This window comes from Ranitomeya variabilis, chromosome 6, assembly GCF_051348905.1.
Source record: "Ranitomeya variabilis isolate aRanVar5 chromosome 6, aRanVar5.hap1, whole genome shotgun sequence".
Taxonomy (NCBI): domain Eukaryota; kingdom Metazoa; phylum Chordata; class Amphibia; order Anura; family Dendrobatidae; genus Ranitomeya; species Ranitomeya variabilis.
In genome coordinates, this window is record NC_135237.1 from 277,020,332 (window position 1) to 277,035,228 (window position 14,897).

Consider the following 14,897-nt stretch of genomic DNA (forward strand, 5'->3'; position numbering starts at 1 on the left):
CTCAACCAGCACAGGAGCAGGAGGCTCAGCAGAAGGAACCACCGGCACCTCGTATCTCCGCAACAACGACCGATGGAACACATTATGGATAGCGAAAGATGCTGGGAGGTCCAAACGAAAGGAAACAGGGTTAATAATCTCCAAAATCCTATAGGGACCGATAAACCGAGGCTTAAATTTAGGAGAAGAAACCCTCATTGGGACAAAACGGGAAGACAACCACACCAAGTCCCCAACACGAAGGCGAGGACCAACCCGACGCTGGCGGTTAGCAAACCGCTGAGTCCTCTCCTGGGACAAATTCAAATTGTCCACCACTTGTTCCCAAATCCGATACAACCGATCCACCACAGCATCCACTCCAGGACAATCCGAAGACTCCACCTGACCAGAAGAAAAACGGGGATGAAACCCCGAATTGCAAAAGAAAGGGGAAACCAAAGTGGCCGAACTAGCCCGATTATTAAGAGCAAACTCCGCCAACGGCAAAAAGGCAACCCAATCATCCTGATCCGCAGACACAAAACACCTCAAATACGTCTCCAAAGTCTGATTAGTTCGCTCCGTCTGGCCATTAGTCTGAGGATGGAAGGCAGACGAAAAAGACAAATCAATGCCCAACCTGGCACAGAATGCCCGCCAAAATCTAGAAACGAACTGGGTACCCCTATCAGAAACGATATTTTCAGGAATACCATGCAAGCGAACCACATTTTGAAAAGACAAAGGAACCAACTCAGACGAGGAAGGCAACTTCGGCAATGGCACCAAATGAACCATCTTAGAAAAACGGTCACACACCACCCAGATAACAGACATCCTCTGAGAGACAGGAAGATCAGAAATAAAGTCCATCGAGATGTGCGTCCAAGGCCTCTTCGGAATAGGCAAGGGCAACAACAACCCGCTAGCCCTAGAACAACAAGGCTTGGCCCGAGCACACACATCACAAGACTGCACAAAAACACGCACATCTCGAGACAGATGGCCACCAGAAGGATCTAGCCACCAAATCCCTGGTACCAAAAATTCCAGGATGACCCGCCAGCGTAGAAGAATGAACCTCCGAGATGACTCTACTGGTCCAATCATCAGGAACAAACAGTCTACCAGGTGGACAGCGATCAGGTCTATCCGCCTGAAACTCTTGCAAAACACGTCGCAGATCTGGGGAAATAGCGGATAATATCACCCCATCCTTAAGGATACCTGTAGGTTCCGAATCACCAGGGGAATCAGGCTCAAAACTCCTAGAAAGGGCATCCGCCTTCACATTCTTAGAACCTGGTAGATATGAGACCACAAAATTAAACCGAGAGAAAAACAACGACCAGCGCGCCTGTCTAGGATTCAGGCGCCTGGCAGACTCAAGATAAATCAGATTCTTGTGATCAGTCAAAACCACCACCTGATGTCTAGCACCCTCAAGCCAATGATGCCACTCCTCAAATGCCCACTTCATGGCCAAAAGCTCCCGATTACCGACATCATAATTTCTTTCGGCGGCAGAAAATTTTCGAGAAAAGAACGCACAAGGTCTCATCACTGAGCAATCGGAACTTTTCTGCGACAAAACCGCCCCCGCTCCGATCTCGGAAGCATCGACCTCAACCTGAAAGGGGAGAGAGACATCATGCTGGCGCAACACAGGGGCAGACGAAAAGCGGCGCTTAAGTTCCCGAAAGGCCTCCACAGCGGCAGAGGACCAATTGGCCACATCAGCACCCTTCTTAGTCAAATCCGTAAGAGGCTTAGCAACACCAGAAAAACCAGTTATAAATCGACGATAAAAATTAGCAAAGCCCAAGAACTTCTGAAGACCCTTTAGAGAAGTAGGCTGCGTCCAATCACAAATAGCCCGAACCTTGACAGGGTCCATCTCAACAGAAGAAGGGGAAAAAATGTACCCCAAAAAGGAAATCTTTTGAACCCCAAAAACACACTTAGAACCCTTTACACACAGAGAATTCTCCCGCAAGACCTGAAAAACCCTCCTGACCTGCTGAACATGAGACTCCCAGTCCTCAGAAAAAATCAAAATATCGTCCAAATACACAATCATAAATTTATCCAGATATTCACGGAAAATATCATGCATAAAGGACTGAAAAACTGAAGGTGCATTAGAAAGGCCGAACGGCATTACCAAATACTCAAAGTGGCCCTCAGGCGTATTAAATGCGGTTTTCCACTCATCCCCTTGCTTAATTCGCACCAAATTATACGCCCCACGGAGATCAATCTTGGAGAACCACTTAGCCCCCCTTATGCGAGCAAACAAATCAGTAAGCAGCGGCAACGGATACTGATATTTGACAGTAATTTTATTCAGGAGTCGATAATCAATACAAGGCCTCAGCGAGCCATCCTTTTTAGAGACAAAGAAAAACCCAGCTCCTAAAGGTGATGAAGAAGGACGAATATGTCCCTTTTCCAGGGACTCCTTAACATACTCTCGCATGGCAGCATGCTCAGGTACCGATAGGTTAAACAAACGACCCTTTGGAAATTTACTGCCTGGAATCAGATCTATGGCGCAATCACACTCTCTGTGGGGAGGGAGAGAACCAATTTTAGGCTCTTCAAAAATATCCCCAAAATCCGACAAAAATGCCGGAATCTCAGAGGGAATAGGTGACGAGATAGAACCCAAAGGTATGTCCCCATGAGCCCCCCGACATCCCCAGCTTAACACAGACATAGTTTTCCAGTCCAGTACTGGGTTATGAGATTGTAACCATGGTAATCCAAGCACTAACACATCATGTAAATTATGCAACACGAGGAAGCGAATCATCTCCTGATGGTCTGGAGTCATACGCATAGTCACTTGCGTCCAGAACTGTGGTCTATTACAAGCCAGAGGTGTAGAATCAATACCCTTCAGAGGTATAGGAACTTCCAGAGGCTCCAAATCAAACCCACAGCGCCTGGCGAAGGACCAATCCATGAGACTCAGAGCGGCGCCAGAGTCCACATAGGCATCCACGGTAATAACTGATAATGAACAAATCAGAGTTACAGACAGAAGAAATTTAGACTGTAAAGTGCCAATAGAAACAGACTTGTCAACCTTCCTAGTACGTTTAGAGCATGCTGATATAACATGCGCGGAATCACCACAGTAGAAGCACAAGCCATTTTTGCGCCTATAATTCTGCCGCTCGCTTCTTGACAGAATTCTGTCACATTGCATTTTCTCTGGCGTCCCTTCAGAAGATACCGCCAAATGGTGCACGGGTTTGCGCTCCCGCAAACGCCGATCAATCTGAATCGCCATTGTCATGGACTCATTCAGACCTGTGGGCGTAGGAAACCCCACCATGACATCCTTAACGGCATCAGAAAGGCCCTCTCTGAAAATTGCCGCTAGGGCACACTCATTCCACTGAGTAAGCACAGACCATTTACGAAATTTTTGGCAGTATATCTCGGCTTCATCTTGCCCTTGAGACAGGGCTATTAAAGCTTTTTCAGCTTGAATCTCCAAATTAGGTTCCTCATACAGCAACCCTAAAGCCAGAAAAAACGCATCCACATTGAGCAACGCAGGATCCCCTGGTGTCAATGAAAATGCCCAATTTTGAGGGTCACCTCGCAGCAAAGAAATCACAATCTTAACCTGCTGAACAGGATCTCCAGAGGAGTGAGGTCTGAGAGAAAGGAATAATTTACAATTACATTTGAAATTCAGAAACCAAGATCTATCTCCGGAAAATACCTCTGGTGTAGGAATCTTAGTTCAGAAATAGGAGTACGTATAACATAATCTTGTAAATTCTGAACCTTCGTAGCAAGATTATTTAAACCTGCAGCCAAACTCTGAGAGTCCATCCTTAAACCGGAGAGATCAGAGCCATTCAAGGATTAGAAGGAGAGAAAGGCAAGGCTGTAAATAGAGCAGAAATACAACTGAGCCAACTAAGTAGCAAACATGAGAGGAAAAAAAAAAAAAAAAAATCTACAGACTTCTTTTACTCTCCTTTCTTCTGCCAATTACTTTAACAGTGGCCGGTCATACTGTCATGATTCCCCAATGGCATGGGAACATCAGAAACACAAAAATTACAGACTAGCTCTCGGGTGATGGAAACTCAAGCTGACCGTGACCTAAATCTACCACACAACTAACAGTAGCCAGGGAGCATTCCTACGGCTGCCTAAATGCCACGCGCCAGCCGGAGAACTAACTACGCCTGGAAGAGGAAGGAACAGACCTGGCTTACCTCTAGTGAAATTCCCCAAAGATGATAGTAGCCCCCACATATATTAACGGTGAGTTCAGAGGAAAAGACATACACAGTATGAAGGTAGATTTAGCAAAGCGAGGTCCACTTACTAGATAGAGGAAGGATACAAAAGAGGACTTCACGGTCAGCTGAAAAACCCTTTCAAAAACCCATACTGAAATTACTTTAAAACTCCTGTGTCAACTCATCACACAGGAGTGGCAATTTCAGTCCACAAGAGCTTCCAGTAACAGGAAATGACAAAACTGTAAACTGGACAAAAATACAAAACAATAAGGACAAGAGTCCACTTAGCTGATCAGCAGACTAGTAGCAGGAACATGCAACTGAATGACTCAGGTTACAATGATGACCGGCAAGGAAGTGACTGGAGAGCAAGGCTAAATAGGGAACTCCCAAAACTGATGGAAGCAGGTGAGCGAGGCAGAAAAGAACACACAAGTCTCCAGTACCACCAGCCACCACTAGGGGAGCCCAAAAAGCGATCACAACAGGCTACCATATTTAATTCCTGGTAGGTATGCTTTATTAACTAAAAAACGCAGAGTTCTGGTGGTGGCTGTATGGTATGGGCTTGTGGGGAAATTAATGCAAATTCTGATTATGTCCTTGGCTAGGCTCAGAGATATTCCATACTTTTATTATAGCTCATTTTCCAGAGTCAATATCTCAGAACCTTGTGCTGGCATTTGTGATGCCACAATGTCTGCATGGCAGCCTGAGTCAAACAAAGGAAGCCTGTTGGCTGGTAACTGCACATGAGTTCACACCCCTGTGATAATTGCTGGGGACACAGGATCTATGCCTTTTGCTCCCTCCCTGGGGAGAGCTTCAAAGGCCTATTTGCTCCAGCTAATTAAAAAAACATTGGTCTGGGGGAATGCCAAAGGTGGGGGCTGAGTTTCAAGCAAGTATTCCTGGGCCAAACTGCTGTCATGTCGGACGCTGTTCACACTAGGGCGTCCGACAGACAGCGGTAATTCCTCATTCGTCCACTATATGCTCAGTGGCGCCTACTAGATTGATCCAGATTGTCCGGGGTTAATTTGGCTGGTACTCGGGTTGGAGGCTTAGTCACGCCCATTGCCTTTAAATAGTTTTGCTGGGCTTCGGGCGTCTCCGATTATAGCTTGTGTCTTGTGCCTGGTGATCTCGGTCTGGAGTGGTGGTCTAGGAGAGGAAATATTGTATCTGGTGGTGTATTATCCTTCGTTATATTTCTCCTTCCTATATTTGTATTGTTTTGCCCTGTGCACATTATAGTGTTTTCCTGTGTGTCTGCGGCGTGGTGCGTTTTTTAGTTTTCCCTGTCTGTGCTTTCTGTAGGGGTTGGTGAGAGGTCTTATCACTGGGTGGCGGGTGGAGGTTTCAGCTTAGTACTGAAACAGGACTCAGGGTCAGGCCTGGCGGCCCAGACATGCACACCTTCAATGTAAACTCTGGGAGAGGGACAGACAGGGTTTCCCTAGTTTGAGGGATATTGCAGGGGCCCGGGTAATCAGCTGTAGTCTACCCAGTACCCCCGTGACATTATAATCGGCCATATTTTTTCTATTCCATGGATCACATGACTTCCATAACCCGCCAGTTGGAGGCGCTGTCCCTGCAGGTCACTGAGCTGAAGGGGACAGTTCAGCAACAGGGTCTAGTAGTATCTAATGTGCAAGCTGAATTTGCAGGCAGAGTTGCTGAGCCAAAGTTTCCTTTACCTGAAAGGTTTGCTGGGGAATGCAGTAAATTTGTTACTTTTCGTGAATCTTGTAAACTATATTTTCGTATGCGCCCGATCTCCTCAAGTAATGAGGCTCAGCGTGTGGGCCTGGTGTTGTCATTACTGAACGGGGATCCTCAAGCATGGGCGTTTTCTTTACCATCTGATTCTGCTGCATATAACTCAGTGGAGAGTTTTTTTTCTGCTCTTGGACTCATTTATGAGGATCCTGACAGAATGGGTCTAGCAGAATTTAAAATTCGCGCTATCCGCCAGGGGGAGCGTATGGCGGAGGATTACTGATCTGAATTTCGCCGCTGGGCGGTAGATACACAGTGGAATGATCCCGCGCTGCGGAGTAAGTTTGTTCATGGGGTTTCAGGAAAGGTTAAAAAAGCCCTTCTGATGTTCGAGACTCCTGCTTCTCTAGAATCCGCTATGAGTCTTGTTATCCGCATTGATCGCCGTCTGCGTCAGGGGGTGCAAGAGATGCCGCCTATGGGAGAGAGCGTAGGTACACGTGAGGTTGCTGTAGGTGAGCCCATGGAGCCTATGCAAATCGCAGGGGTGTCACATGTGAAGCATCGTGCCCCTTTGCTCAGGAAGCAGAGAGCCTGTTTTTGCTGTGGTAAAACTGGTCATTATGTTAATACTTGTCCTCTGCTATCTAAGAAAAGTGCAACAGCAGAAAAACTACTAAGCTCAGAGGGTGTGGAGGAGGCCAATCTGAACTTATCCATATCCTCCATTGTGGTTTCTCAATGCATGCTCCCTGCCAAAGTTATGGTCGCTGGCAGAGAGCTGCCAATCACTGTGTGTAACGCCCACAGGGCGTGGGGAAATATAGTGGACTCACTAGACCACTGATGAAGCAGTGGTAGCTGTATACCCGGTACACAAGAGACAGGAGAATGTGCTTCCAAGAAGCAAAGGTATTTATTTAAATGAAAAACAAACAGAAAGAGGTGCCTGAGAGAAGAACCCTCTGGACCACAACACAGAACCATGTAGTGGAGCACCGGGCAAGGTGTACCCCTATACAGGGATTCCCCCGTCACAACACCAGATGGCCAAAATGCCGCAGTACCCGGACCAGAGGGACGACCCGTACAGACCGTATAAACAAGATGGTGGAACTCAGGCTCAGTCAATGAAGAGGATCCTGGAAGCTCTGTGAAGTTTTTGGAAAGGCTGATCCAGCCGGCAGCCAAATCTGGATGGTTCAGTGAGGAGCAGCTTAGCCAGCCTGAAGTGGAAACCGGAGAGTCCAGGAGGATCCAGAATAGAGAACTGCCAGTGGAGGATACTGAGGAGACAGAGGGATTAGCAACCAAAATTAAAACTATACAGAGCAGAGCACAGCAGAGTGTGGCCTGAGCAGAAGGCCACAAACAATGGAATGAACAAATTGCCCAAGCACCTCCCTTAAGGGGAGGGTGCTTTTTATACACAGAGCATCACAACACAGACAGCCCTAATAACGAACAGGTGTCCTGCTGTTTCAAGTATGTGCAGGAAGCAGGGCGCGGTTCCTAAGAGCATTTCCAGGAGACCTGCCAAGAGGATGCAGGTTCCTAGCAGAGAAAGAAGCCGCTGATCGTCTGGAGCCACGGACAGGGTGAGTAAGGCTGTGTGATAGGCGCCGGTCTCCCTGCACAGCGGAGACTGGGCCTGCGGCTGAGGGCATGACAGTACCCACCCTCTTATGCCCCCCCTTCTTCAAACCTGTCAGGAACCTTCTAAGAAGAACTGGGGCATTAATGTTCTCCTCAGGCTCCCAGGATCTCTCCTCAGGACCGTATCCCTTCCAGTCAACCAGAAAGAGTGACCTGCCCCCTCTTTTCTTCATGGCCAGGATGTCCTTCTTCATAAACATCCTCGGAACTGACAGGAGAAGGAAAATTACCTGGATCCTGGGTGAAGCGGCTGAGAACAACTGGTTTTAGCAGGGAAACATGGAAAGAGTTATGGATCCGTAAGGAAGCAGGCAATTTCAAACGATAGCACACATCATTGATTTGGTGGAGTACTTCAAAAGGACCAATGAAACGAGGAGCCAGCTTATAAGAAGGGACTTTAAGTCGGATGTGCCTGGAAGACAGCCATACCTTATCTCCGGGATGGAAAGGTGGAGGATCCAGACGTCTCTTATCCGCATGTTCCTTGGTTCGAACCGATGCCTGCTCCAGCGAGGTCCTCGTCTCAGTCCAGACTTTTGTGAAGTCCTTGGCCAGGGACTCAGCTGCTGGATTGCCGGAAGCAAGAGGCAGTGGAGTCGGGATCTTAGGATGCTGTCCGTAAACAATGAAAAATGGGGAGTTAGAGGAGGACTCACCGACATGATTATTGTAGGAAAACTCAGCCCATGGCAGCAGGTCGGCCCAGTCGCTGTGGTGACCATTCACGAAGTGTCACAGATAGTTGGTGAGGACTTGATTCACTCTCTCCACTTGGCCATTAGATTGTGGGTGATAGGCCGAGGAGAAGTCCAGGGTGACATCCAACAGTTTACAGAGGGATCGCCAGAATCGGGAAATGAATTGGACTCCTCTATCGGAAACAATGTGAAGTGGAAGTCCGTGAAGACGAAGGACATGCTGGATGAAGAGCTCTGCGAGTTTAGGAGCGGAAGGAAGACCAGACAGTGGAGTGAAATGTCCCATCTTGGAGAACCGGTCTATAACAACCCAGATTACTGTACAACCAGATGATGCTGGCAGATCTGTGATGAAATCCATGGCAATGTGTTGCCAGGGAGCAGATGGAATCGGGAGCGGAAGGAGGTGACCGGCTGGCAGTTTCTTGGGTGTTTTATTACGAGCACAGGAGGGACAGGCTGCAACAAAGTTCAGAACATCTTGGCGCAAGGTGGACCACCAGTAGTGTCGAGAAATTAGTTGTAACGTCTTCTTTTGACCAGCGTGTCCGGCAAGCTTAGAAGAATGACCCCAGCGTAGAACTCGCTTCTTGTCTCTTTCAGTTACAAGGGTCTTACCGGGAGGGAGCTGCGACAGCCTGACTGGAGCCACCGTGATCATCTTGGACGGTTCAATGATATGTTGAAGCTCCTCTTCAAGGTCGTCTGACACGAAGGACCTGGAAAGCACATCTGCTTTGATATTCTTCTCTGCAGGACGGAAATGGAGAGAGAAATTGAACCGAGCAAAGAATAATGACCAACGAGCCTGGCGAGGATTGAGCCTTTGAGCAGACTGAAGATAGGACAGATTCTTATGATCAGTGTAAATGATGAACTGCGCCTTCAAGCAGATATCGCCATTCCTCTAAAGCTAGCTTAATTGCCAGTAACTCTCTATCGCCAATTGAGTAGTTACGCTCACAGGGTGAAAATGCCTTGGAGAAGAAACCACAGGTCACCATCTTACCGGTAGGCAGTTTTTGTGTGAGGACTGCTCCGGCTCCGGATGACGAGGCGTCCACTTCAAGAAAAAACTGTTTGTTGACCATAGGCCGATGAAGAGCTGGTGCGGTTGAGAAGGCTTGTTTGAGAGAGGCGAAAGCTGATTCGGCCTCAGGAGGCCAATCCTTAGGTTTGGCACCTTTACAAGTCAGGGCAGTGAGTGGTCTTACCAGAGAGGAGAATTGGGGAATGAATTGCCGATAGTAGTTGGCGAATCCAAGGAACCGCTGAATGGCCTTGATTCCTTCAGGTTTTGGCCACTTTAAAACGGCAGAGACCTTCTCTGGATCCATCTCGAGACCTGTATCGGAAATAATATAGCCAAGAAAGGGTAAAGACCTCCGTTCAAACAGACATTTCTCAAACTTTGCGTAGAGACGATTCTCCCTCAATCTTTGAAGAACGAGACGAACATTCCTCCTGTGAGTTGGTAAGTCAGGAGAAAACACCAGGATGTCATCCAGGTAGACCACCACACAAACATAGAGCAGGTCACGGAATACATCATTGACAAACTCCTGGAAGACGGCGGGTGCATTGCTTAACCCGAAAGGCATGACCAGATATTCGTAGTGACCATCACGCGTGTTGAAGGCGGTTTTCCACTCATCCCCGGATCGTATCCTGATGAGGTTGTAAGCCCCACGGAGATCCAACTTGGTGAAGATCCTGGAACCTCGAAGTCGATCAAAGAGCTCTGGAATTAAGGGAAGAGGGTATCTGTTTTTTACCGTAATTAGGTTGAGACCACGGTAGTCGATGCATGGGCGAAGAGACCCATCTTTCTTCTTGACGAAGAAGAACCCAGCTCCAGCTGGGGAGGAGGATTTCTGGATAAACCCTCGAGCCAAATTCTCCTTGATGTAATCGGACATGGCTTGAGTCTCAGTAGGAGAAAGAGGGTAGATCCTACCTCGAGGCGGAGTAGATCCAGGGATTAGATCGATGGGGCAATCGTAAGGCCTGTGCGGTGGAAGTGTCTCGGCTTCCCTCTTGTTGAATACATCTGCGAAGGACCAGTAGGCAGACGGTAACCCGGGTAAAGCTGCCGGAGGCCGTGGGGTAGAACCAGGCCGTACTGATTTGAGGCAGTGTTCGTGACAAGACTGACCCCATCGAAGGACATCTCCAGACCGCCAATCCTGGACAGGTTCATGGAGGCGCAGCCACGGAAGACCTAGAAGGAATGGTGGAGAAAGATTCGGTAACACATAGAATGAAATTTTCTCCCTGTGGAGTGCCCCGATTAGAAGCTCGACTTCTTCGGTGATACCGATATTGGCATCTTTCAGGGGTCTACCATCTACGGAGGTGATGCGCCAGGGCCGCTGCAGTAGAACAATAGGAATCCCGAATCGCCTGGCCACAGCTTCCTGGATGAAATTTCCACCAGATCCAGAGTCCAGATAGGCCGTCTCGGAGAACCGCACCTTCCCGAAGACCACCTGTATGGATATGGTTAGCGGGAGAGAAGAGTCATTCTCATCTAGGGAGGTCTCCCTTACCTGTCCTAGGCGGAAGCGTTTTTCTGACCTCTCAGGTCCACTGCATTGACCGGAAGTGGAGCGTCCACTGTAACGATATGGATTCCTGGAGGGAATCTCCTCCTGCTGATTCCTCTTCACCTTTACGCGGTCAAGCTCCACGGGCTCATCCTTAAAGACCAGAGCAGGACAAGGCGGAAACCGAGGTTTCGGTGAAGAAGATGCTGGATGAGGAAATTGCTTCTCGAGAAGCCTCTCTCTGGAGCGCTGCTGAAGACGCAGGTCAATCCGAATGGCAAGGGATATGAGATCATCCAGGGTTTCGGGTAGGTCCCTGCCTGCCAATTCATCCTTGATTCTTCCAGATAACCCCCGCCGGAAGACTCCGACCAGGGGCTCATTGGTCCACTGGAGCTCCGAAGCCAAGGTGCGGAAACGGATGGCATACTGACCGACAGAGAGAGAGCCCTGTTGCAAATCGAAGATAGACTCCATGGCAGATGTGGCACGACCAGGCTCATCGAATATCTTGCGGAACGTGACCAAGAATACCTGCAGATTAGACACGATGGGATCATTCCGCTCCATTAGGGGGTTGAACCAAGCTAAAGCCTCTCCCTCCAGATGAGAGGCAAGGAAAGCCACCTTGGCCATGTCTGTCTGAAAATGCTGAGGCAAAAAATGAAAATGCAGCAAGCATAAGTTGAGAAATCCTCTGCATAACTTGGGGTCAGCATAGTAATGAGGAGGTTTGCAAAGACGAGGACAGGGTCTCATGGTGGGCCCAACCGTCGGATGCTGTACCTTAGTTAACCGATCATCCACAGAGGTCATGAAGTCCAACAAGCGGGTCTGCGTCTCATGTTGGCGATTGAATTCCAGACCGAGCTCTGCTAGCTGGGTCACGTTAGTGGAATCGGCAGCCTGTAGGGTGGATAAGCGGGTATCCAGAGTTTGCATGAATGCAATTAGCTGATCCTGACTCTGACAAAGCGTAGCCATCTCTCTCTGGACTGAGTATCGGGTATCAGCGGAGTCCATGGCTTGGGCAAACTGTAACGCCCACAGGGCGTGGGGAAATATAGTGGACTCACTAGACCACTGATGAAGCAGTGGTAGCTGTATACCCGGTACACAAGAGACAGGAGAATGTGCTTCCAAGAAGCAAAGGTATTTATTTAAATGAAAAACAAACAGAAAGAGGTGCCTGAGAGAAGAACCCTCTGGACCACAACACAGAACCATGTAGTGGAGCACCGGGCAAGGTGTACCCCTATACAGGGATTCCCCCGTCACAACACCAGATGGCCAAAATGCCGCAGTACCCGGACCAGAGGGACGACCCGTACAGACCGTATAAACAAGATGGTGGAACTCAGGCTCAGTCAATGAAGAGGATCCTGGAAGCTCTGTGAAGTTTTTGGAAAGGCTGATCCAGCCGGCAGCCAAATCTGGATGGTTCAGTGAGGAGCAGCTTAGCCAGCCTGAAGTGGAAACCGGAGAGTCCAGGAGGATCCAGAATAGAGAACTGCCAGCGGAGGATACTGAGGAGACAGAGGGATTAGCAACCAAAATTAAAACTATACAGAGCAGAGCACAGCAGAGTGTGGCCTGAGCAGAAGGCCACAAACAATGGAATGAACAAATTGCCCAAGCACCTCCCTTAAGGGGAGGGTGCTTTTTATACACAGAGCATCACAACACAGACAGCCCTAATAACGAACAGGTGTCCTGCTGTTTCAAGTATGTGCAGGAAGCAGGGCGCGGTTCCTAAGAGCATTTCCAGGAGACCTGCCAAGAGGATGCAGGTTCCTAGCAGAGAAAGAAGCCGCTGATCGTCTGGAGCCACGGACAGGGTGAGTAAGGCTGTGTGATAGGCGCCGGTCTCCCTGCACAGCGGAGACTGGGCCTGCGGCTAAGGGCATGACACTGTGTTTGTGGATAGTGGTTCTGCCACTAATCTTATTGATGAGGAGTTTGCGCGCACAGCCGGTTTCAGGATCGAAAAACTGCCTCATCCTATCCGGGTGGTCATCATCAATGCCGCCCCTCTCCCACAGGGGGAGATTACTGAGTTTGTGGCTGAGGTTAAACTCCACATTGGGGTCCTACATTAGGAGCAAGTTACATGTAGGGTGCTCAGTAATCTGCCTGCACAAATGGTTCTGGGTTTTTCATGGTTGGCTTTGCACAACCCGGTGATTGACTGGAAAACCCAGGACATCTTCCAGTGGAGCGGATTCTGCCAGGAGAATTGCCTGGCCACGTGTATGTCTGCTGTGACTCCTAGTATTCCTGAGTCTCTGCTGGATTTCGCAGATGTGTTTTCTGAGAAGGGTTGTTCAGAATTGCCACCACATCGTCCCTATGACTGCACTATTAGGTTAAAACCAAGGGCCAAATTGCCGAAAGCTAGGATGTTTAACATCTCTGGTCCTGAGAGGGAAGCCTTAAAAGACTACATCGCTGAGAGTCTGAGCAAAGGGCACATCAGGCCTTCATCCTCGCCTGTGGCAGCAGGGTTCTTCTTCGTTAAGAAGAAAGATGGCGGTTTACGCCCGTGTCTGGATTTCAGGGAGTTAAACCAGATTACGGTTCGTGAGACATACCCTATGCCGCTGATACCCGATCTGTTCAATCAGGTGGCTGGTGCTAGGTGGTTCTCTAAGCTTGACCTCAGGGGGGCGTACAACCTCATAAGAGTCCGTCAAGGGGATGAGTGGAAAACGGCTTTTAATACTCCTGAGGGTCATTTTGAAAATCTGGTGATGCCATTTGGTTTGACAAACGCGCCTGCTGTATTTCAACATTTCATAAACGATGTGTTCTCTCATGTCCTGGGAAAATTCGTTATTGTGTACCTTGATGACATTCCCATCTATTCATGCGACCGTGATACTCATTTAGAGCATGTTAGGCAGGTGTTACAGCTACTCAGAGAGAATAAGCTCTATGCTAAATTGGAGAAATGTGTATTTTCGGTTCAGGAGTTGCCTTTCTTGGGTTATATTGTGTCCGCTTCTGGGTTTAAAATGGACGCTGCTAAGGTGCAAGCGGTGCTGCATTGGGAACGGTGTTATGAACTATACTTTTGGGCTCCCTCTTGTGGTCACTCGCGGTATGGCTCTTGGATACTCTTTCCCCAGGTTGGTAGTCACCTGCTTCGTTAAGACTCTGGGTGTTTCTATTTAAACTTCCTGGAGTCTTAGTCCATTGCCTGGCATCCATGTAATCAGTCCTTGTCTGGTTGCTCTTGTCTACTGGTCCTGATTTTTGCAACATAAGCTAAGTCCTGCTTTCTTATTTTTTGTTTATTTGTATTATTCTGTTTTTGTCCAGCTTGTTCATAATGTGATTCCTGATTTTGCTGGAAGCTCTTAGGGAGCTGATATTCTCCCCCCATACCGTTAGTCGGTACGGGGGTTCTTGGATATTCAGCGTGGATATTTTGGTAGGGTTTTTCCGCTGACCACATAAGTCCGCTTTCTATATTTCTGCTATTATTTAGTGGGCCTCTCTTTGCTGAATCTAGTTCATACTTACGTTTGTCCTTTCCTCTTACCTCACCGTTATTATTTGTTGGGGGCCTGTATCTACTTTGGGGTATCTTTCTCTGGAGGCAAGTGAGGTCTGTATTTTCTCTGAAAGGGTTAGTTAGATCTCCGGCTGGCGCGAGACGTCTAGAACCAACGTAGGCACGTTCCCCGGCTGCTATTATTTGTGGGCTAGGATCAGGTATGTGGTCAGCTCAGTTACCACCTCCCTAAGAGCTAGTTTTTATGTTTGCAGACTTTGCTGAAGACCCTGAGATCCTCTGCCATTAGGATCACAACAGTATGCCAGGCCACTGAATAGTTAATGCATTGCAGAAGTGGGATTAAAAGAAAAAAAAGAGAAGTTTTGAGTTTTTTTTTTTTTTTTCTTCCTTCCCCTTTACCTCTGAATGGCTTGAAACTCTGCTGCAGACATGAATGTGCAAACTCTGATTACTAGTGTGGATCAGCTTGCTGCTCGTGTGCAGGACATTCAGG